General features: G+C 35.2%; 1 long non-coding RNA gene across 1 annotated transcript in view; it reads right to left on the bottom strand.

Annotated features, from left to right (window-relative positions):
• The window catches only part of LOC123382846, a 123,737-nt gene extending 98,553 nt beyond the window's left edge, over nucleotides 1-25,184 (bottom strand). Inside the window, exon 1 of the long non-coding RNA XR_006591915.1 lies at nucleotides 25,072-25,184. This is a non-coding gene — a long non-coding RNA (uncharacterized LOC123382846). The remainder of the gene's footprint in view (nucleotides 1-25,071) is intronic.
• Between the last annotated feature and the right edge of the window lie 1,520 nt (nucleotides 25,185-26,704).

Here is a 26,704-nt window from a genome sequence, read left to right as displayed (position 1 = left end):
CTTATTTTTCAGAGAGAGAGAGAGAGAGAGAGAGAGAGAGAGAGAGAGCAGGGAGGAGCAGAGAGAGAGGGAGACACAGAATCCCAAGCAGGCTCCAGGATCTGAGCCATCAGCACAGAGCCCAACATGGGGCTCAAACTCAGAGTTCATGACCTGAGCCTAAATCAGACACTTAACTGACTGAGCTATCCAGGCATCCTTCTAAATTCATTTTAAAAGAGATTCCTTCCTACTTTGTCTTTTAATTACACTTTCAGGTACAGGTATCTGACAATACATCCTTTGGAAAATGTGGGCCTAGAATATTTCTTGAGACAAGTTTCCTCAACACACAGGTTTATCACATTAGTTCTACACAAGACATTAGATATTAGATATCTACACAAGATATCTTGACATTAGAACATAGCAGGAAAAGTAAAAAGCTGGGTCCACAAACTCCATATCAAAATCTCATTGTCAGAAGAGATACAGGCCAAGCTCTTATATCTGTTTTGTTACGTATAACAAAGTAACAAAGCAGATTATAGCCCTGCTATTATTTTACCAAGTTTCTCCCTCTCAGTTCCAAATTCCACTTTTTCTCAATTAGCACAAGTCAGCTTTCTTTTCATAAATGAGTGAACAAATGCCAGAATGGTTACTTTTCTTGCCCAAAGTCTGGAAATAGAGTCAAAAGCAGATAAATGCCCAGAATGTAAACATTTTGTTTTCCTAGGCTGCTCTACTCTTCAGGGCACCTTGCTGCCATGCATTTCTTTCTTTGTTCGAATTTGACTCCCATCTGATTATATGGAAACCCAGTTTTTAAATACCAAAGATCTCTATCACAGGCATGCTACTAAAGTATTTGAAAGTAACTGCTCCTTTTCTGTGTCTTCTACAGCCGCCATTTTCTGGAAAATTTATAGTCTCATTAATTCTATTTAAATCAGCAAGTCGTTTTTGGAAAAAGGACTTCTCCTAGAACCATAGGTATAAAACTTAACAAGCCTTTCTCACCTCATGGATCTTTCTTTATGGATATATGAGAATTGAGAAAATGACCAACACCTGACCTCATTTATAGTTAATTTTCTTGTTATTGATGAAGGAAAAGCACCCACCGGATAAAGGTACAAGGAGCCTGTATTCAAGGGTTTCTCTAGTATAGCAATTACTCTTTAATCATATTTTGATAAGCAAATGCATTCACTTTGTAAGCAAATCAGTAATATAGATAAGGGGACGATTATCAGCTGAAGGCCCCTCCCTGTACTTGCTATCATTAATGGCTTATAGTGTGTATGTTCTTACAGACCTATTTCTACACATATACTTTTATAATGCATATACTGGCCCAAGACATATAATAATGTTGTCTAGGTTTTTACTGTAAATAAGTTTTATTTCTTTTTTTTTTTTTTTTTGAGCAGCGTGTGTGAGATCTTTCCAAATCAGTATATTTGGATTCATCACATTCATTTTAACTATAATACAAGAATTTCTGAATTTGTGTTTTTTCTAGATTCCAATTCCACTAATGAAAGTCTCCATCTTGTCACCCATTGTTTTGAACACATTATACACTGTTCTTTGTCTAATTAATTCTTGGTCCAATTAATACATGTAACATAAGACCCTCCGGTAGAGGGTCAGTTCCACCATCTCTAATTTTTTTTTTTTTTTTGCTAGTAATTTGAACTTGATTTATAGTAGGACTATAAACTTTTTACTAAATGCCAAATTTTGTATGAAATATAAGTGGAAATAATTTGTGGCTCTGAATAATAACTTTCTCCAGAGGCAACTGTAGCTTATTCCAATCAGGAATGGAGCCTCCTTGGAACTCTGCTTCATCTGTGAAGGTTCTGATGCATCATCACTCCTGGTGTATAACTGGTCACATCCAAAAGTCTGGGGCATTTGCCATGTCCCTTCCACCACTGCAGAATCTGAAATTGATTTCTTTCTTCCTGACCTTGGAGACTAATGAAAGGTCTGCTTAGCTGTTTAGACTCTGTGCCACTTTGACACATGCCTCATGTAGAAAAATGTTTGGCTCATGTCTCTTCATTCCTCAAGTCCTCATTGTTTTGGTAGATCTCATGCATCCACACATAGCACTTTAAATATTTTTGCTATCTTTTTTAAGAGTCTGTCTAATATAAATTAGTCTACAGTCAGAAATTAAAGTTCTTCAAATGGCTTTTAAATATGTAAAATATGTCCCTATCACTTGTAAATAAAATAAATAGAAAACAATACCGTAATAATTTAACATTGGCAAAGATAAAAAATGTTGACAATATCCTATGTCGGATAAAATATCACATTCATGGCCATATTTCAGACTGTAAATTACACATTATCTTTATAAGAAAATTAGTAATATCTATCAAACTTTTAAATGTTCACATGTTTTGGTCTATTTTCTCTTCCAAAAATGTATTTTAGTTTCATACTCACAAAAGTATTCTATTTATAAACCTGGAGATTAATTTCAGCACTGTTTATAGTAGCACATTTCTACAAACTACCTGGATATGCATTACTCGTGAATTGATTTAATCAAGTTTTGTGAATTCAGGCAAGAGAATACTATGTAGTTATTAAAAATGTGAGCTAGACATACTTAGGCAATATTCTAATAAAAAGAACAATCCTCAAAATATATTACAATCTTTACATTATATTAAGAAAAGAGATAATTTCAGAAAGTGTACTGAATGTGCCACAGTTTGTGCTTGAAATGGTGTCTTGCTGTGCAGAGCCTGCTTGGGATTGTCTGTCTGTCTGTCTGTCTGTCTCTCTCAACATGAATAAACTTAAAAAAATGGTGTCTTACTATGTGAGTGTGTGTGCTTGTAAGTGTGTAACTACAACAGTGGTTGCCTTAAGGACAAGAAAGGTAAAGGGGATGAAACGTCATCTTACTTTTTACTGAGTTCTTTATCTTCACATACTACTCTCCATATTTGCTAACTAGTTTCCTATTCAAATTTATTCAATTAAACTAGGATAACCTAGCCCCAGAAGTGAGCTGGATACAATCTAATCACTGGGCCTGTAGAATTGACCAGGAAATTAATTACTGATTTTTCATTTTCATTATCATGTTAAGTGCAGTATTATGACTGTTTGTGTGATAACGTGTAAGACGAATGATCACCTCACTCTGGACCTTCTGTATCTAAGGGAAGAGAGCAACATATGATTGATGATCAACATTGGCTAAGGCTGTTCTCTCATTGAGAGATTTATTATTGAATGATCTCCTAACTTTTGAACATACAATAATTAATATTTTAGTTTCCTGGTAATAGGTGATTGTGACCAGGCATTTCCTTTGATTTGTTCAAAAAAGTTACTACAAATCTCCACAGAAATTATTCGTGTGGTTGGACTTATCCTTCTCAGCCTTCTCAAGAACAAATTTTTGTGCCATCTCTGATGGAATTTTTAATGTTAATATGCTGGCCAAAGGCTACATGGAGAGTACAAAGTTCAAAGCTTTTTTATCCGTCTTCAGGAATACACTGAAGTACAGTGTAACTTACTGTCCTAAAATATGACAGTGTACAAGTGTACATTTTTAAACCTAGAGTCAAAAGCAGTTGGTTTAATTGGATTTTGGATCAAGAATTTAGATCAGAATTTTGATATAAAAACATATCTTCAAGGCTACTATTTAAGACCTAAAACACCCTCAAGTATTTTGTATGACAAAATTATTTTGCCAAGGATATGAAAAGGGGGTCTAAATACCCTGCTGGTGACCAAGTTACTCTCTAATAGCCAGTTCTGACAAAACCTTAGTAGCTGTGTGGTAGATAATGTGAGAGCAAATGAAAAGATTCGAAGATAATATATCTGCAATTCTTCATGCCATTACAGTCTGTGCAGATAATTTAAACATTATGAAATATAATTGACAGTATCTTTATAGTTTAAAGAAGAGATACACTTTTGTCCTTTGGAGTTTGAATTATTTACCACAGCTGTTACAAAAGCAGCACTGATAGCATTAAGAGGGCTTAGTTAACCATCTCTAGGGATACAGGAGGAAAATCCAGTTCCATATGATGGTGACTATTTATGGGATTCCTTCTCCATACCAATGGAGAAGAAAGTAGTCCCTTAAATAGTACAGCCAGTTATTTTCTGCTTTCAAAGGCTGATTCTGTTGTGGGGTGGTAATAGAGGAATGGGTGAAATAGATTATAGGGATTAAGGAGTACACTTGTGATGAGCACTGAGTGATGTATAGAATTGTTGAATCACTACGTTGTACACTTGGAACTAATAGAACATTGTGTGTTAGGTATACTGGAATTAAAATTAAAAGAAAAAATTTAAAAAAGAAATAAAATGCTGATCTTAATTAGAAAAAAGTAGAGACAAAGGCATATATTAGCCATCACATGGAATAAGGTATTTTAAAACCTAAAAATCATGAATCTGGAAATTAAAGTTCTTTTAGAAGTCAGTCATGTGATTCATACCTCACATTGACACATGGTTTTATTTTATTCATAAATTTAATATATTAATTCTTCCTCTGAATTTTCACTACTGTAATAAATATGAGTTATGGGTGAGGAAATAATTATACTTTAACAGGTCTGTTTTGTATAAAGATTACCATGTTTTAAATGAATTGAATGTTTTTATATATAATACTTGCTTTAGGTATTGCACACTAGGCTTACTTAAAGCATTGTGGTTTTGATGAAATTTATTCATAGTCAAAATGCCAAGAGCAATATTTCATTAATATTCCACATGTCAACCAACTAATTTTGTCTTTATTTGTGTATATATATACCATTGCAGATTAAGGTATGCCTTTCTCTTTAGAGGTTTCAGCATAATATATCTTGTTGTAGTAGTTTGTATAAAGATGAAAACAAAGTTTCATTACATCACTCTGTTAAGTAATTGAAGTCAGTATAACCCACTTCTAAAATCAGAACAAAAAAAATTGAGAAAGACTAATGTTTTTATATGCTGATTGTGAAAAGATAGAGCTTCCTTGGAAAAGAAAGATCACTGAATCATATTACATTTTAAACAAAGCTCCAGAAAATAAATGTAATTTGATAAGAGAAACAGATATTTTTTTTGGAGACAAACCAAGTTGTATGAGAGCAGAGATTTTTTCTGTTTTGTTTACCGCTAGCAAAATGAGCAGTATATATATTGTTGTGTCTGTTTTTTATTACTATTGGGTCTCCTATGTCATACTTCCTTAATACATATTGTTTGAATAAATTTAAAAAATATGGTAGCATCAGATATTTCTAGCATAAAGAACTTAATTGTGTAATTAATTAGTCTTAAACATATAAATTCTTATGTTATGAAGAAGTTATAATCACTTACTGATATTCAGTACCTAGTTCAAGCTTGTGCTTATAATGATGTAGTGAGTTGGCTAGTGTCTTCCCTAAATTCATGCCCCCTTGACCTCACAATATGACCTTTTTTAAAAATCGGGTATCTTTGCAAATGTAATTATAAATCTTGAGATATCATCCTGGATTTAGGTTGGACCCTAAATCCAATGACTGATATCTTTAAAAAAAAAAAGAAGACCGGACACAGAGAGACACAAAGTGAAAGCCATGTGGAGATGGGGGAAGAAATAAACCAAGGAACACCAGGACTACAGAAAGCTGGAAAAGACAAGAAAGGGTTTTCCCCTAGAAACTGCAGAGAGAGTATGACCAAGCTGACACTTTGATTTTGGATTTCTTCTCTCTAGCACTAGGAGAGAAAAAAAAATGCTGGCTTTTTTTTTTTTTAAGACCCCATGTTTGTGGTTAATTTGTTAAATTAGTACAGATTTAGAAAGGCGGGAAGTACATTATTCTCATCTTTACAGTAACAACAAAATCTGATAATCTATAAAATTATAACTTTTATTAAATCCAACAAACCACTGAAGTTGTAAGGCATCCACCTAACTCAAAATCAAAGCAAAGACACCAAAAAGGGACAAGAAGCAAATACTTAATTACTTGGGGCAGACAATAAACAGATGGCGATTCTGCTAGTCTAGTTAAAGAATTTCCAAAGCCTGACAGTGGCTACTGTGAGGAAATAGAACCCACGGGAACTGTACTCACAGTGGGAATTCACAGTGACTTTCAGATTCTTACCCAGTGAACTAATTGAGTGGTTATGAGAATGATCCGGGGCATAGCAGGGGACCAGAAAAGTCTTCCTCATGTTGTTCATTTGTGGGGAGAAATGAGCCACAGACGCAGTGGGAGACAGAAGCTCCTGGCCCAGATCCTCCTCTGTTATCTCTACTCAAAGTCTTCAATTGATGGGAAAATAGCAAATTCAGTCAACATTGGGACAAAGGCCAAGAAAAAAAACTGCATTTCAGATAAAGGGAGAGGGAAGAAAATATCCTGGACCCAGATCAATATAGGACTCCTACTTCTGGGAAAGGGACAGGGTGAATAAGAAGCCAGACACCTTGGATACTTGAACACAGCACACCTAAAATGGGTGATAAACCAGAATAATAGACAATGACTGTCCCACTCCTGTGTACCACCACCATTATCAGTCCAGCTAGTGTCCAGTAACAGGAAATGGCAGTTTTCTACTGGGATGGGCCAGAAGCATGGAGAAAGCAGCTTTCTAAGGATCCGGGACAAAAGGGAAGACCTTACGCTGAGGGTGGGGTAGACATTGTGAGAAGCTCTCTGGCAAACCAGACCCCATTCTAAGCACAAGGTGACTTTAGAGGAATACAAATCTGTGGAGGAACTGATAAGGACCATAGAAACAACAAATCCTAAAGTCAACTCAACTCCTGATTCCTGGATGAATGAACAACCCACACTAAATAACTACCATAAATGAGGGATGTCCACAGAAATAATTACAATTTACCACCATTCTCCACTGCTCTATGCAAGACATCAGCTTTCAACAAAGAAATTGAGGTACTGAAATAAGCAAGCCAAAGCAGCACATTCTCAAGAAACAAATCAAGTGATGGCATCAGTCTCAGATACCAGCCAGAAGTTGTAATTATCAGTAAGGAATATAAAATAGCTATGGTTAATTTGTTTGATACTTTAGTGTAAAAAGTGGGCAACATGCATTGGAAATTTCAGTAGAAAGATACAGAAATTATAAGAAACTAACAGAAATAATAGAAACAAATAATTAATAGAAATAAATAAATAATTCATCAACGGACTTAGAACAACAAAAGGATTGACCATTAAAAAAAAGAGAAAAAAAAAAAAAAACGAACAGGACTTCATGAGAGACACTGTTAAAAGAAGTAAAGGAAAAATTAAAGACTGAGAGAAAATACTTACAATTAACCTATTGGGTAAAAAATGTCAGAATATAACTAGCTCTCAAATGTCACTAATAAGAAAGAACTTAAATAAAAATAGGTAAGGACTTAAAGATATCCTTCACCCAACAAGGTCAAAGATAGGACATGAAAGTATGCTTAATGTCATTAGTCATTCTGGAAATACAACTGAAAATCCAATGAGATACTACTATATAATTATTAGGATGGCTAAAATAAAAATTGAAACTATAAGAGCTGAAAAATACAAAGAGGAACTAGAATTCTCATATACGGCTGGCGACTATGCAAAAGGGTACAGTCACATTGAATAGTACTGATGAGGGAGCATAAGACAAACTAACACCCACAACCCCCTACCATCTCCTCCCAGAGGGATATGTGTGATATTCCTCAGACACTCCTGGCTGCCCAAGAACAAAGGAAAGGGAAAAACCAATGGCTAACTGATAGAGATCACAATCATGTAGGACATGAGTCTCTATCAGTTTACAAATGTCTTAGTAAATTACAAGAAAAAGGCAATCTTATCAGTAGCCTAACCTCCAGAAACCCATAGACTCAGTTTCCTGGAGCCTTAACATCCCTTTCCCCTCCATGGTGATGTGGGGAACAGTGGTAAGAAGGAAATGGTAAATAATATTAAATTTCCTTATAACTGTAGCCCATTGACAAATACTTGAAGTAGGCAGAGTAAACCATTCCTCTAGGAACTCCTTACTGTCTTAATTTTAATGTTTTGCTAGAGAAAAACCAATATTAGCTTGAAAAATAGCTAGGCTTCCAGTATCTTATGAGTCCTCTTTGGCATATGAGAGTCCTTCTGGAAACCTCCCTTTTGCCTTACCTCCCCCAACTCCATACCGTGTAATCAGTCACTCCTCACAACTCCAGTGCAGCTCTTTCTGCCCACAGATCCTATCACCAGGCTTAATAAAAATCTCCCTTTTCTCTTAAAAAATGAGAACAAACTGAGGGCTGATGGGGGGGTGGGAGGGAGTGGAAGGTGGGTGATGGGTATTGAAGAGGGCATCTTTTGGGATGAGCAGTGGGTGTTGTATGGAAACCAATTTGACAATAAATTTCATATATTAAAAAAAAATCTCCCTTTTGCACCAAAGACATCTCAAGAATTCTTTCTTGGCTGTCAGCTCCAGACCCCCACCACTCCAAAACCGCATCAGTATGGCAGTTTCTTATAAAGTTAAACCTACACTTAGTATATTTCCCAGCAATTCCACTCATAGGAGATTGCCCAAATAAAATGAAAACTTGTGTTCACCCAAAAACCTGTATGATCATTTATGGCAGCTTTATTCATAATTACCCAAAGAACAAATAACCCGTGTCCATGATTATGGAATGAAAATAAGTGCAAAATCTCTGCTCAATGGAAAACAACCCAGCAATCATAGATAATTAACTACTGATACACTTGATATGAATGAATTTGAAATGCATAATGCCAACAACATAAGCCAAAATGCTACATGAGTAGGATTCCACTTATACGACCTTCTGTCTTTTTCCCTCATTTAATGCAAGTCTTCCCTCAAATCGTTTTATCAGCAAGATAAATCCACCTAGTCTACTAGAGCTCCCTACACCCCCATCATTCTATACAGTTTACCTTTATTTTAATTTCTTTTCTGTCTTTAAGTTGTTTCTGTAAAGGTGATCACATTTTTACTATGAACTCTATCACATATACATTTATACTTTTATACATATATACTTTACAAATGCATGTTTATAAAATTTATCAAAATTATCATAATTTTTATTATATTTGTGCTAGGTGCATGTGTCTGGATAGGTTTTCTATAATAACAGTAAAAACAGGGAACTTTTATAAGTCATTTATCTTTGCCCAAAGTCTACTAACTCAAAACAGGAAAATATTAGCTCAGAAGAAATCTACATTAGAAAAATCTATGTTTTTATGCAGAGATTATAAACACCAAATAGGGAAGAGTTGCCTCAATAGATCTTAAAGAATGTTTTTCATGTTGCCTGCATATATCTAGCATGTGGTATAAAATATTTGTTTCTGGCTCTTTATCCATACATAGTCATGTGAAGCTCAGAAGTTAGAGAATCTCTAGGGGTGCCTGGGAGGCTTACTCAGTTAAGTATCTGACTTTGATTCAGGTCATGATCTCACAGTTCATGGGTTCAAGCCCCATGTTGGGCTCTGTGCCAATGGCTCAGAGCCTGGATCCTGCTTTGTGTTCTGTGTCCTCCTCTCTCTCTGCCCCTCCCATGTTCATGCTCGGTCTCTCTCTCTCAAAAATAAATATTAAAAAAAAGAAGTTAGAAAATCTCTGATTTTAATAAGCTGCAAAATGAAGATATGTTGCTGTAGAATAAAGAGATACAATTTTGTTATATTTTATTAGGGAGACTTCAAAGAACCTATTAAAAGGGCCTTCATAAAAGGTCGGTGGCATAATGGCTCAACAATGAATAAAAAGCCCCCCTAACATCATCATGGCCTTAAAAGCAATCAGTTAATAAATAAGCACAATTAATAAACATAATTAACAATGGCCTAAAGATTCAATTAGATGGAATTGTATAAAAAGAAATCATCCCAGTGAGATGAAAATATATCTATTCCCTTTGAGACTATATGGATTAAACCAAATTTTACTTCATTTGATAATGTCTAATTTAATAATTAATGAATCTGACTCCTGGGAATGTTTCCTTCTATCTAACTTAAATAGAGTAAGCTAATGAGTAATTAGTCTATCTGAATGCCTTGTAAGGTATAATCCCTAAATTCTTTATAGATTCTCTTTGTTCTGTTTGCATCACTAATTGTTTTATTTTAAGCTATTTTTAATTTTGTGGTGCATTTTCTTATTAAAGAGAGATAAATATGAGTAAATACTTCACTAAATATTATGATGCCTCTTGTCAGTGGAAGAACAACCTGTTAACTCTTCAGAAGATAATATTTCCTTCTTCAGTTTTCTAACAAAAAGTCATAATTCTAGGTTTTTTTTAATCATTTGCCATTTCTTTTAGGTCTTAGAATTTTATTTTCTGAATGACTTCCATGGAAAGCCTCTGAATCCTGGTGCAGCTCTTCCCTGATAGGTCATATGTAAAGCTATCTCTGCTGTGTGAGGTCGAATCCCCTAACTATTGTAGGAAACTTACACAATGAGTAAATACTCCCCTCTACTGTCTCTTCAACCTCTTGCTCACTAGTGATTCTTCCAGCGACATAATTTTCAGGGTTCAGTACAATGTGAAAATGGGAGTTCCTTGTTAAAAATGGGAGTGGGAGCAGATATATTTAAAGTTCTAAGATATAAAGCTTTCCTCCTCCTTACAGACTTTCTCTCAACCTCTTATGATATTTGCTACTTAATGTTGGTTTAAGTAGGAAAAGTTAAAAAATTAAGGTATGAATTTTTCCATGCAATGCTAGGTTTGAATGCCTATAGAATATTTACATTATATAAAGAGTTTATATATAAATTACATATATACCTATGCAGATTATACAACTTGTATTTCGTAGCTTGTTTTCAAACAAGTTGTTTTTGCTCCAGCAGATCAGAGCTGACAAATATAGCCAGACTCGGGAAGGTTGAGAGGAGGAAGAGAAAATCCCTTAGGCACAGAGCTTGTCCAGGAAGGGTCCTCCTGGCACAGAGATACTCTGTAGGTATGAGCATTCTCAATGAACAGATGAGTGCAGACCTTCATAGTTATGTAGATGTCCCATCTTCAGGCCTCCTCTTTGCACAATTCAGTTATCTGCCAGGATCCCCCTCTCTCCAGCCTCAGGACCCACTTGCTTCAGAGCCAGCCATTGTCCCTTCCCATGACCCTGCCAACATAATCTATGATGGGTCTGCGTTTAAACCTTCATGCCTAGAGGCGCTACATACTGCAGTTGAGGGTGAGCAAGAGAATCACCTCCACCAAGACCAGGAGGGCACCTGGTGACCCTGTTCCTGACACCAGAGATGCTCCACAGTGCACACCCTACCCCAATATTCATGCAGGAGAAAGCTGGCAGCAGAATGATGGCCTCCTTGCCTTTCAAATTCCACCTGGTTACTTGCCCCAATGGAGGGCCAAGAAGAATGCCAGAAGGTGAGAGAGTGGGTAGTCAAACTATTTCTAAGAAGTGAGGTGCCAGCAGGAGGCCAAACCCGTCTCCAAACCCATCACCAATGCTCTTTTCTCTATCAAATTTCACCCGCAACTCACAAATTTGATGATAAAATTTTTAATAATTTCAAGACAGCAATAGCAGAACATTTAACCAGTGTGAAGTAGTTCTGAGTGTAGGGCCTCCTGTAACTACACAGTTCCCATGCCCATGACACAGGTCCTCTTGGTATTGAACTGTACTCACATCTCTGGTGCATTAAAAAAAAAAGATCTTCAATATCGCTACCCCACTCCCACATTCACAACCATTTTATCACTTCCCCAAACCCTAATGTCAGAAATTTGCTGACACCTTTTTCATTTCCTCAGACTAAACCATTTTTATGCCAATCCAGCGTGGTTTCAAATCCACAAAAAAGGCTCTCTTTAGACTAATAATAAACTAAACCCCAAAATCCAGTGAGAATTTTTCAATCATGTTATAGTACTTACAGCAACTTTCAAGATTGTTGGCTGCTTCTTAAGTAGCCTCTGTTCTTGTTTCCATAGCAACATGTATCTAGCTCTCTTCCTCCCAATCTGAGCTCTCTTACTCATATTCTCTTGCTGCCCACATCTCTGTTACCCAACTTTTTAATTTATTTTTTAATTTAAATTTTAGTTAACATATAGTACAATGTTGGTTTCACAAGTAGAATTCAGTGATTCATCACTTACATACAACACTCAGTGTTCATCACAGTGCCCTTACTGCCCATCACCTATCTTGCCCATCTCCCACCTATCAAGCCTCAGTTTGTTCGCTGTATTTAAGAGTCTTTTGTGGTTTGTTTCCCTCTCTCCTCATTTTTCCCCTCTCATATGTTCATCTGCTTTGTTTCTTAAATCCACAGCAGCAACTTCTTCGATCTTGGCTGTAACAACTTCTTGGCTGTAACAATGGACACGTCTCCAGAGGCAAGGTCAACAAAAGCAAAAATGAACTATCGGAACTTCATCAGGATAAAAAGCTTTTGCACGGCAAAGGAAACAATCAACAAAACTAAAAGGCAGTCTCCAGAATGGGAGAAGATATTTGCAAATGACATATCAGATAAAGGGTTAGTATCCAAAATCTATAAAGATCTTGTCAAACTCAACACCCAAAAACCCAAATAACCCAGTTAAGAAATGGGCAGAAGACCTGAAAATAACCCAACTTTGTAAAGCTCAGTCCCTAAAGATTTTGTCCTAGGCCTTCATATCTTTTTAGTGCATGTCTTCTTTCCTTTAAAAGCCATTTTCATTCTTGGGGGTATTTTTGATGACACCAATTTTACACCTTTATTCCTGATCTCTCTTGAGAACTCCAATGCTGTCAACATCTCTACTTGGATATCTGGAAGAAAACTAATTTTTAAATAGAATTCAAGGTCTCTCTGAGTCCTTCTTCAGTTTTTTTCTCTCTTACTGAATTTTATCACCACCCATTTACTTGCTAAAACCAGAAATCTCATAGTTGTACTAGATATCTCCACCTTATTCTTGTGCCTCATCCAGTCCTGTAACAAAGTCTCACACTTTGAACTCCAAACACCCCCTAGAATCTTTCATTGCTTTCCTGCAATCCATTTTTAAAAACATCACTCTAGTCTAAACTACACTAATTTCTTATCTGGATGACTGCAATGTTTCCTAACTGCTGTGAATTCTTTATTTGTTCTTCAACACTGCAACCAACAGGATCCTTAAAAATATATATGATTAGTTATATTTAATCTCTGCCTAAAACCCTTGATGGACTTCCTATTGATTCCAATAACATATGAGAAACTAACATGCTTGAGCACTACTTGGGGTAATAATACTGACCAAGATGTTCATGTCCTCATCTTTGGAACCTGTGAATATGTTACCTTAACATGGCAAAAGGGATTTGCAGACCTTCAAATAGAAAGATTATCCTGAATTATCCAGGTAGACTGAATGTAATCACAAGGTCCTTAAGAATCAGAGAAGAGGATGTGATCATGAAAGTAGAGAATTTAGAGAGCACAGTGTGTGAAAGACTCTACTAGGTATTGCTGGCTTTGAAAATACGTAAATGGGGCTGCAGGCCAAGGAATGAGCTTGACCTCTAGAAGCTACAAAAGGCAGCTGCAAAAGACAATGGGAAATACATGGTCCCAGAGAGCCTCCAGAAGGAACAGACCATACTGAAAGCTTTATTTTAGGCAAATTAGATCCTGTCCAAAGCTATAACAACAAATTTGTACAGTTTTAAGCCACTAAGTTTGTTGTGACTTTTTACATCAGCCATAGAAAATTAATACACTATTGCAGAAAGAAGCGTACTATATAAACATTTTAATTAGGTCCTTATATTTTGATAGAGATTGCCCCCCTTTTTTACATGTAATAAAATCAAGCTGTAATAAGGCTTTGGTATATGAAACAAAACCTTCATTTGCTCCCCAGTAAGTCACTACTTTAAAGTGATTTCTTAAAGTTCAGTTCCCCTGCAAACTGTGACTAAATCTTAGTCAAACAATTTTTTTCCTTAGGAAAAATAGTGTTCAATTGATCAAAAACGTAAGATACTGACCCATTTTGCTATTAAATTATGGTGCAACGAACCCATTACTTCCATATCTAGCTATAGCACAATCAGGTTAGCTTGAACAGAGTTACATAGCCTGCAGAAAAGAGCAGCTGGAAAATGCTAGAGCAGATAGGATAAGAACCCTTAATAATGTAACTTTTAAAATGTAATCACTTCCAATTACTTTTCTATGACTGGCGTTTAGAACATAACGCCAATGTAACACCGCTAACCCACTTAGAGTAAACTTAATTGGTCTGTGGAATTACAGCTTGCTTATTTTCTATATTTGTAAAGCATTTGGGTCTTATTTGAAAAGTTAATGTCTGTCCCCAGTGTAATCTCATTAATTGCTCAATTTAACTCTTATGGAAACACACACACAATATACACATAAAAGCCAAATTATATGACATCTTAGCATTTTTGAATTGTTTCCCAATCTGCATCTAAGACTAAACACTATCCCTGTAGCTGGACTGAACAATATGAAAGAGATTAGAAACACTTATTCCAATTAATTATCAAGTATCTAAAACTTTTAAAGATAGCTAATTAATTTAGGTAGTTTATATTTTTCTGTTCTTGCTGTATAATTACTTTATAAATACTTTAGCTCTTTATTTTTAAAAATTGTAAATGCTTTCTTATTTCTATTGATAGTGAATTCCCAAGCATCATTCAATTTTACGACATGAATCAATATAGACTTAGTAATATGCATCCTCTTAGTTATATGCTAAATTTAAAGTATTGGTGAACAGAGTCCCTGACTTTTTTCTTCTCTAGCTGAGACAAACAGCATGATTTGTAAAGGACTTTGGATCTCTTTTGACCACCATTGGAAAATATGGACACACTTACTTATTGCATCTAAGTATTTTATCTGGTAACATTGTCTTCATTTCTCCACTCAGACTTGAAAACAAAGACATATCCTTGTCTTTTATCTTCATATACATTTATTAATTCAACAGTTATTGAGCAGCAATTGAAAAACAGGCAAGGAAGCCTTGGAAATACAACCAGAGGTGAAATAATTAGGAATGCTCATAGGGTACACATTATAATTGGTAGGAGAAAGATGATTTAAAATTTAAGCAAATTAATAAAATAATTACATATTATAAAATATTTAATGAAGGAAAGAATCAGATGAGGTATCAGAGGATGTGTAGCACGGAAGCCTGGTAACTATTTCAGATAGATTTGTCAGATTTGTACACCTAAGGCTTGGATAATGAGAAAGAGGTGGCTAGGTAAAGAACTTGTAGAAGAGCAGTCTACCCCAAAAGAGGACTGGGGCTGCCTAAGGACGAATGAAATTGGCATGTGCACAGATAAGATAAGCATTCAGTATGGTGGGGTGATTCAGAAAGAGAAAGAGTGTAAAAAATTATGTAATAGAATTATAGTTTACTTCTGGTTGGCTATGATATAAAATTTGAATTTTTATAAGAAAATGAGATGATCTGATTTATGTTTTTCAATCATTCTCTTTTAGATCATTCTAGTTGGTAGGTAGAGAATGGTTAATGGTGGAAAAATAAAATCAGAAAGATCATTTAAAAGGTTTTATGGCTCAGTTTGTTGAGCATCCAACTCTTGATTTTGGCTCAGCTCGTGATCTCATGGTTCATGAGACTGAGCCTCCCATTGGATTCTGTGCTGACATCATGGAGCTTGCTTGGGACACTCTCTCCCTCTCTCTCTGCTCCTCCCTCTGCTTGTGTGCTTGCTCTCTAAATAAATAAATAAATAAATAAATAAATAAATAAATAAATGATTTTAAAAATGTAAAAATAAAAGGTTTTACAAACAAAAAAAAGAAAGGTTTTTACAGTCTAGATACAGTTGAAGATAAAGTTAGTGAATTTGAAGAGAAATCTAAGGAAACAAACCACAATGTACTGTAGAGAAGAGAGAAATTAAAGTTATAAAATAAAATGTGAGCTGTATAGAGAAATGATCTTTATATACATATAACATTATATTCCTATAATATATTATAATGGCATAATATTCCTATATCATTATACATGTTATATACATTATGGGAATTCAAGAATGAAATAGGAGAAAGTGGCACTAGTCAATGTGACTGAGAAGTCTATAGAACTGAATAAAGACTCAAATTCTCATGTTGAAATGTAAATGAGACAAGAGGGGAAAAAACAGACTTTTTAAAAGAAGGGTGCTGAGGTGCCTGGGTGGCTCAGTCAGTTAAGCTTTCGACTTGGGCTAAGTTCATGATCTCACGGTTGGTGAGTTAGAGCCCCGCATCCGGCTCTGTGCTGACAGTTCAAGAGTCTGGAGCCTGCTTCGGATTGTGTGTCTCCCACTCTGTCTGCCCCACATGTCCCACTTGTACTCTGTCTCTTTCTCTCTCAAAAATAAATAAACTTAAAAAAAGGCTTTTAATAAAAATACCTCATCTCTAAAAAATAATAAATAAAATAAAAGAAGAATGCTAAAGGAAAAGGTCATCAGAGAACTGCCAGAAATCAGTTAAGAAAAAGTAGTTAAAGAACATACAGAAAAGAGGCTGAGGATTTGGGCATGATAAATTCAGGATTTAAAGAGTTGTAAAGAGGGGCACCTGGGTGGCTCAGTCAGTTAAGTGCCTGACTCCAGCTTAGGTCATGATTTCTCAGTTTGTGAGTTCCAGCTCTGCATCGGGCTCTGTGCCGACAGCTCAGAGCCTGGAGCCTGGTTCAGATTCTATGTCTCCCCCTCTCTCTGCCCCTCCCATGCCCATGCTCTGTCTCTCTGTGTCTCTCAATAATAAATAAAAGTTAACAAAATTTTTTTAAGTTTTAAAGGAAGACTCTAGGAGGTTAGAGATAGGGGATATGTGGTCTTAATAGAACATACAGAACAGGATTCAGGTGGAAATTCAAGTGAAGAAGGCAAACCTGATAGACTTGACTTTTGGAAGAAGTGGAGATACTCAGGGGATGTGAGACATGGTGGGTTTACAAAATCTTTCAAAGGAAGCAGGGAAATTAGCTAAAGCTATATCCTTGGTATTAACTTGATAAAGTAAGGCATCTTCTCTCCTTAGCTTACAAGGCTAGAGAGTCAGGATGATCTTTGCAGGTGCCCACGTTATATGGCAGAATTTTCAGACAGATCTTGAAATGGAGGCAAGGGTCATCAGAAGCCACCAAAAAATGGCTCTGTTATAACTTGTTATGAGATGGTTTCCAAGGGTGTGGTAAGAAGACTTTGATTGATGTCCCTTCAAGTGAATGTCATATTGTAGTTGATTTGCTTATTACTACACCCTAGTTTAAGAAAATCTTTATTCACTTCAATCACATTACATAATTTAAGAATAAGGGAATAGATGATCACATAGAATTATTTATTTTTAATCTCTAGGCTATGATTATTAAACACACAAATGTATAGTTTTTTCTCCCTTTCTGACTTTGGCTTAGGTAAAAACCCATTTGAACATTCTCCCAGAAGAATTCCTTTTCAGACACTGAGGATCATGGAGAAGGGAGTTGAATATCATCACTTTGTTCATGTGTTGTCAGACTCTAATGGCAAAAAGCCCCTATACTTGTCCACATTGTTGTTGTTGTTGTTGTTTTAATGGTTATAATATGACACAAAACAATCACCTTAATAAAATGTGCTTGGTTCATTTCAAAGATCAATGATGTAGGCTGATGAAAAAATTGCAATTAAGAAAAAGAGCCGGATTTCTTCCAATGTAATTGAAATGAAATCAACAATTCACAACTTTAAAATATTGCTTACATCAAATTATTATCAATTTTAATTGCATTTTTTTCTAAAAAGCTTAGATTCTAATTATCTGAAATTCTAATTTACAATTGATTTTTCAAACATGTATAACTGATTTTGAAGTTGTGATTAAAATCATTTTATTTATTTAACTCTTCTTCTTTAGACATTAATGTCTGGTTTTATAACGTGTGTTCTCCTTCCATTTTGCTCTTATGTTTAAACTTCAAATTCTCTTGTAGGGGCATGATATAATTCACTATATTCAATTAGTGTAAGTTAAAATGGAAAAGAGCATTCTTACAGATTCACTCATGATTGTCTTCATTATATATTATCAATAGGCTCGGACTTACATATTTGTTAACTATTTCTTCCTACCATCAACATTATCCTAGCCTCTTTTACACCTGAGACGACTGAAAATGACACTGGATAATTTTCCTTTTGTCTTTTGGGGCATTAAGAGTTGTGTTCTTTCTCTATGCTAAAAAACATTATATCATGGATGTAAAAGTCATCTTGATATAGAAAATAACTAGAAGATTCCATGCTTTGCTACTGTTCCTTGTCATGAAAATTAGTAAATGTACAGAAATCACCTCTTTGAATTAGATGATGGAAGCCTTGATGTATCATGCTCAGCTAGTGCCAAGCTTTTAAACTCAATTTTCTGGGGGCACCTGGGTGGTTCAGTTGGTTAAGCATCTGACTCTTTATTTCAGCTCAGGTTATTGTGAGTTTGAACCCTGCATCGGGCTCTGCACTGACAGTGTGGAGTCTGCTTGAGATTCTCTCTCTCTCTTTCTCTCTCTCTCTTTCTCTCTCTCTCTCTCCAACTAAACAAACAAACTTAAAAAAAAAAACCTCAACTTTCTGAGTGAAGTAAGGGTGACAACCTAGAAGTTGATGATGGCCACTGTATATTACACAGAATTGTCTAGGTGTCTCTCATGACATTGTATCATAGGGTTTGTGTTGAAGTTTCAATGAGTATTAAGTATAAAGAGATTAGCAGTTAAGAAGTGTCCACATTCCCCCTTTATACCAAGAAACCTTCCCTATGACCTTTGATTCAGGTATTTTTCCTCCCCCTCTGAACTTGTATTTCACAATGTTCTTCCTTTAAATCATCTTTCGCACTTTATGGTTACTTAAAGTAATTGGTGAATATCTAATTTTTGCTTGAAAGATTCTAATGGGCCATTCATATAATTTATATTAGCATCACACTAAACACGAAGTCATAAATAAAATATATTTATTCTGGGAATAAATGTATGTCTAGAGATAGTTAAGAAAGCACAAAGCATATAGTCATGGCACATGATTACATTATCTGCCTAATCAGTCTTATCATAAGTCCTCAGTTATCTTTGTATTTTACCGATTATTACTTTCCTTATCCGGTCAATTATAGAGTCATGCATGACTTATTTATGAAATCTCTCTTAAATCTGTTTCTCTTCTTTATCCCCATTGTCATTAACCAATATCAAATACTAATCAATTTTTCAGGACCCTAAAATAACCTCACAAATAATCTTTCTGCATTTTCCCCCAACCAGAGATGTTTTTTCCCCAGAATTCAGCTGTTAAAATAGTGGTCCTAACATTGATTACACTGCTAAACAAAAACAGCAACAACAACAACAACAACAACCCATTAGAATAGCATAAAATGCCCTCCACCTTAACACCTCCCCCTCACAAGCTTCCTTTCTAACTTTATTTCTCAAAATTCTTAGGAAGACCAAAGGGTAAACTTTTGTTTGATAAATATATAATTTAATACATAATTTCTATGCTGTAATGTCTGCATTTCAAGTTCTTACTTCTTCTAATGCCCTTACCTGGACTTCTATGCTAGGTGTACCTGCTTGAAAACCCTCATCAGCTGTGGACCTTTCCAATGGATTTGTCACCTCCCTCATCTTCATAGTACTAATAGATAGTCATTGGTCAAATGTAACCTTGGATATGCCTTTCCTGAATCTCCTATGATTCTATTTCCATTGTCTGTTCTCTTACACTGCCTTATTTTTCAATAGCATTGATCTCTCCCTCATGTTGCATGCTTGTCTTCTTCATGAAGAAATTAACTTTAAGAGTCTTTATCACTACTTTATTCCCCCAGATTGGAATACTGCTTGTCACATATTATGCCTTCACAATTGTTTCTTTTTCTTAAAATGATGAACAGCAGTACAGAATTCAAGTTTTGACCAAACATACAATGTTATGGCAGGAATACATACATAGTTACATTTTAGATACATTATTGGAAGACTATAGTGTGTTATCATTATTGTTTGTTATTCTTCTGAATACTGTTGTGGGGAAAATTGCACATAAGTGTTTTGTCCTATTGGTAAATATTGAGTTGTATATTCATTTTAATATCAATTATACTCTGAAATAACATATAGTTTTATGTACATATCCTGATTATTTTTGCTTTTTTATTTGGTAATCATTGACCATTCTCTCACAATTCTATAGAATATTAGAAACAGGGGTACCTGGGTGGCTCAGTCGGTTAAGTGTCCAATTTCAGCTCAGGTCATGATTTTGCAATTCATCAGTTTGAGCACTGTGATGGGCTCTGTGCTGACAGCTCAGAGCCTGGAGCCTGCCTCAGATTCTGTGTGTTCCTCTCTCTCTGCCCCTCCCCTCCCTGCCTGCTCTCGCGCACTCACTCTCTCTCTCCCTTTCTCTCTTTCTCTCAAAAATAAATAAACGTTAGAAAGAAAAAATATTAAAAACAAATAGTGGTCCCCAAAATAATAAAATACCAAGAAATAAACTTAACCAAGGAGGTGAAAGACATGCACTTTGAAAACTATAAACATTAATGAAAGAAACTGAAGATGACACAAATGTAAAGACATTCCGTGCTCATGAATTGGAAGAACAAATATTGTTAAAATGTGCATACACTACCCAAACCAATCTACAGATTTAATGCAATCCCTATCAAAATGCCAATAGCATTTTTCAAAGGATTAGAACAAACAACCTTAAAATTTGTTTGGAACCACAAAAGAGTCCAAATTGTCAAGAACAATCTTGAAAAAGGAAAACAAAGCTAGAGGTATCACAATTCCAGATTTCAAGTGCTACAAAACCGTAATAACCCAAACAGTATGATACTGACACAGAAATAGACACATAGATCATTGGACCAGGTAAGAAAGCCCAGAAACAAACCCGCAATTAAAAGGTCTATAAGTCTTTAACCAAAAAAGCAAGAATATGCAATGGGAAAAAGACAATCTCTTCAACAAGTGGTGTTGGAAAAACTAGTCAGCTAAATGCAAAAGAATGAAACTAGGTCACTTTCTTATACCATACAAAAAATAAACTCAAAATGGAGTAAAGACCTAAATGTGAGACACACAACCATAAAAATCCTAGAAGAAAGCACACACAATAATTTTTTTGACATCAGTCATAGCAACATTTTTCCAGCGAGGTCTCCTGAGGCAAGAGAGATAAAAGCAAAAATACACTATTGGGGCTACATCAAAATGAAAAGCTTCTGCACAGTGAAGGAAACAATCAACAAAACTAAAAGGCAACCTATGGAATGGGAGAAGATCTTTGCAAATGACCTGATAAAGAGTTAGTATTTGTGTCAAATAAAGAAGTTATACAACAGTACTCTCAAAATAAATAATCCAATAAAAATAGGCAGAAGACATAAACAGACACATTTATTTATTTTATTTTTTTTTTATTTAAATCCAAGTTAGTTGACATACAGTATAATAATGATTTCAGGAATAGAAGTTAGTGATTCACTTACATATAATACCCAGTGCTCATCCCAGTAAGTGCCTTCCACAACATACAGATGGCTAATAGACATGTGAAAAGATGCTCAACATCACTCATCATCAGGGAAATGCAAATCAAGACTACAATGAGATATCACCTCATACCTGTCAGAATGGCTAAAAAAAACAAAAACAAAAACAAAAACAAGAAACAACAAGTGTTGGCAAAGATGTGGAGAAATAGGAACCCTTGCGCACTGTTGGTGGGAATGCAGACTGGTGCAGCCACTGTGGAAAACAGTAGGGAGGTTCCTCCAAAAGTTAAAAATAGAGCTACCCTATTAATTCAGTATCCATACTAGTACATATTTATCCAAAAGATACAATAACACTAATTCAAAAGGATATATGCACTGCTATCTTTATTGTAGCATTATTTACAATAGCCAAATTATGGAAGCAACCCAAGCGTCCATCAATATGAATGGATAAAGAAGATGGGGTATACCTAAACGATGGAATTCAACCATAAAAAAAGAATGAAATCTTGTCATTTTCACCAACACAGATGGAACAAGAGAGTGTAAGGTTAAGCAAAAAAGTCAGTGAAACACAAATACCATATGATTTCACTCATATGTGGAATTTAAGAAACAAAGACAAAAAAAATAAATAAAAAGGAGAAAGCCAAAAGCAGACTCTTAACTATAGAGAACAAACTAATGGTTACCTGAGTGGGGCGAGAGGGTGGGTGGATGAAATAGGTGATGGGAATTAAGAGTACATTTACCATGATGAGCACTGAGTAATGTATGGAATTGTTGAATCACTATATTATACACCTGAAACTCATATAACTCATATAACACTGTATGTTAACTGTACTGGAATTAAAATTAAAACAATAAAAATAGTCAATACAATTGGAAATTTTTCTATTTTGAACAAAACTAATGAATACTACATCACGTATTAATATGCCACATAATAACTAAATGGAAAATATGTTAATAATGCTATTAGGGCTGCTACAATTGCTATACTAGGCTTTATTATAATTTATTTATGAGTATTACTTGAGAAGAACAATCTTTTACATACTTATTATAAAACTTAATTGAGGTTTAGCATGTTTCTATATCAAAACAATTCCTGCATACTTATATAATGCATATATTGTTTTAAATAAGTGCATTTGTACATTCTGTAGCTCTTATCTGGAACTTTCTGCCAAGTATCTGACTTCACAGGGTATCCAGAGACCTTCCACCCTGAGGGTGGGGTAGGGATCAAAACATATCTCCCCATAGACAAACAAGGAGATTAAATCGGTTTTAATATCTCAAGAGCTTGTTCTTATCTGCTCCTAAGACTCAGTACATAGACAAAAAAAAATCTTTTTGATTTCTTAATCATGCATACGACTTACATCATTTTCTTTCAAGCATACTCTGTAGTGTGCAGCATTTCCTCCTTGTTAAAGCCTGTCAAGCATGGGGCCTTATCTCACAATTGATATACATTTTAAATTGCCTGACTCGCCTGTAGCTATCAACTCAGATATACATTCTATCAGATACAAAATATCACAGTGAAGCGACATTGTGAAAACTGCCTTTATCGCCTTTGCCTGCAATTACCATGCTCATTCTTTGCAACTAAGGAGATTTAACTGTATTTGAACTTGCTTTGTAATAATTGTTTTCAACGAGATGAGGCAGCAAAATCCATTATTTATATGTTTCTCCATAGACTCGTAATATCTTCATATGCAGAGCTTTTAAGTTTTACATTAAAAGATGTCTGTAGCATCAGCAATACACAGACTGCATGGATTCAACAGAAAAAATATATATAATCACGTAACAAAAATGAATACTGAAGATCTGTGGCTACCAAATTATTTTATGCAATATGTACAGTGTCTCTGAAGAGTACAATTTTTCATGAGTAAAAACTAAAATTATAATTTACATTTTAGCAATCACAGTTTTTGGCCCAGTGAGGAGAATATATTTATGTATTTATATACCTCACTGAAATAAAATATTTGTCTGTAACATGTGTAGATGTATTTTAAAATTTATCAGACCTACGCTATACAATATAATGTTTGAAATTACTTTTCCCAAGGTTTTCCAAGATTACTATTCTCTACTTAATTATACATAAGATAACATTACATGTTAAAAGTGTTGTATTTGATTTTCCTTAAGTTTTTTTCCATTTTCTTTTTCCTATTAAAAACACTTTATTTTCTTCTCCCTTTTTTATTATCACATGGTTGCCCTGTTACCATGACATTCTAAAGAAAAACATATTCACAGTTTCTGGTCTCTATATTCTAACCTGGAAGTAGAAAAACCTCTTCTCCTGAATTTTTCTTTATTTTTTTTGTTAACGTACCTAGCACTTACATAGTTTTATAGACCATAGAGTATTGTGACTGTGTCTACAAAAATCTGCATAAATATTTCAAAGCTATGAGAACTCTCACGTCAGGAGATATGCAGTTTTGTGAGTTTGGGCTCCACGTTGAGATCTCTGCTGAAGGTATGGAGCCTACCTGGGATTCTGTCTCTCCCCTCTCTCTACCTCTCCCCTGCTCATGCTCTCTCGCTCTCTCAAAATAAATAAATAAAACTTAAAAATTTTTAAAAATAGTTCATGTTAGTCTAAGAACAAAGGTGAAAATAAAGTTTTACTCTGACTCATTTTCTAGTAGTGAAGCTTTACAGTTCATTTTCACCTAACATGCCATCATTTACTTAATATTTGCACACTGTTTCCTGGAAATAAAACACTCCTCTACGAAAACAAATGAACAAACAAATCCAAAAAACAAAAACAATAAAAATCTTAAAAACAACAACAAAAGGAAGATGGCTATGGAGGAAGACCTCTTCTCCAGGATGCAACAAACAGAAATTAACAAAGCAAGCAACATTTTGGTGTGATAAAGACCATTGGTGGGACTTGGAAAGAATATGAATGTCGAACCTACATTTGTTGAGTCTTAGGTCATCTTCCTCTTACATGGTGCCATATATATATACATATATATATATATATGTATATATATATACACATATATACATATATATGTATATGTATACATATGTATACATATGTATATATATATATATATGTATACAGTTAAGCATTCATTGAGGCACTTAAAAGGGGAAGGTGTAAAAAGATTAAGACATCATAAATTGGCCAAATATTTTAATTTTATATAAAGGTTGTAACTGTACTGTTGACATGTAATACTCTTATAAGGTGAACACATGAGTCTACAGCAGAAGTCTTCTGTAATTAAAGAGGAGTCAAAGTTGAAAAGACTAAGTCGAAGAACTAATGGGACACCTTTAGAAAATGGAGTAGGGTCAGTAATGCTCTCTCTAGATAGAGAAGGCATTTTGAGACTGAAAAATAATATAAGCCGCCCCATAACATTTACAGTTTTATTGAGGGTAACTTACCAACAATAGGAGTCAGGTCGACAGACAACAGGAGTGCTGCAACACCAACTTCCCCACTGCGCAGACCTTAATCTACAGCTCCTATAGACTGAAGGTTGGTGCAAGGGTTGTGGTGAGGCCTGAGGGTAGTTACCTCAACAGGCTCCATCTGTGTGCCAGAGGAGCTCTACTAGTTATCTAAAGTGGTGCCACCTGTGTGCTGGCCAGCTCTACTAATTAGCTAAAGTGGCACCTTCTGTATGCTTTAGGGAAGATCAGAACAAACCTTCCTGCATTCCACTCCAGTCATACTTTAACCTCCAATGAGCCTGGAACATATAGCCCCATGGGAGGTTATTGCACAGATTTGGACATGGTGGAGGGCCAAAGAAGGAGTCAGCCTTGTCAGCATGCCTACAGAGTAGCAGGTCAGGATCTGGGCTTCCACTAAATACTTTTCACTGACACAGATGTCTAACTCTTAAGTTTTTTGTTAACACTTCAGCGTATGTACTGAAAATTATCAAATTTAAGTGTGAACATAATGCAAATTAAAAATCAACCATCTTAGTTGGGCAACCGTAAAAGCAAAAACCACAGGCCCTACTTCCCAGCACTTGCAATCATACCTTCAAGAAGCACAGACTCATAGCTTCAATTTTGTCTTTAGTGGTTTTCTCCAAGCTCAAAATATTATACCTCTAATAATAAACTATATTGCCTTTTAGTTTGATGACTAAACTTCTGAAATTTGTTTCCCAACCATAAAATATGAAAAATGGCTTATTTATTCCAAACTCTACTTTTTCTGCCTTCCTCTTTTATCTCATTATTAAGAGTTTTATTAAGATTTTGGTTCTTATCTTGATTACCTTTATATATTTAAAGAAAACACACAAATACTTATTTCTTGTTCTATCAAGTTGGAATAATATTTTTGAACTCACAAAATTAGAACATTAATCTCCCAGCCCTACCATTCATCTCTGCTATTGGCTTAAATTATGTCGTCCAATAAAGAAGTAGCCAGATGGAAAACACTGGTTTGAAAAGATACATGCATCCCTATGTTTATTGTAGCATTATTTACAATAGCCCAGATATGGAAGCAACTCAAATGTCTATCTATAGAGGAATGTTAAAAAAGACATGTGTATACATACACACACACACATACACACACACACACACATAATGGTATATTATTCAGCCATATAAAAGAATAAAATCTTGGCATTTATGAAAACATGGATGGACCCAGAGGGTATTATGCTAAGTGAGATAAATCAGACAGATATAGACAAATATCATACAATTTCACTTATATGTGGAATCTAAAACACAAAACAAACAAACAAAAACAAACACACTGTTAAATACAGAGAACAAACTGGTGGTTGCGAGAGGGCAGGTGGGGGAATGAGTGAAACACATAAAGGGGATTAAGAAGGAGCTGCAGGGGGCGCCTGGGTGGCTCAGTCGGTTGAGCATCCGACTTCGGCTCAGGTCACGATCTCGCGGTCCCTGAGTTCCGCCCCGTGACAGGCTCTGGGCTGATGGCTCGGAGCCTGGAACCTGCTTCCGATTCTGTGTCTCCCTCTCTCTCTGCCCCTCCCCCGTTCATGCTCTGTCTCTCTCTGTCTCAAAAATAAAT

The sequence above is a fragment of the Felis catus genome, chromosome F1, assembly GCF_018350175.1.
Source record: "Felis catus isolate Fca126 chromosome F1, F.catus_Fca126_mat1.0, whole genome shotgun sequence".
NCBI lineage: Eukaryota > Metazoa > Chordata > Mammalia > Carnivora > Felidae > Felis > Felis catus.
This window is presented reverse-complemented; position numbering and strand designations above follow the sequence as displayed.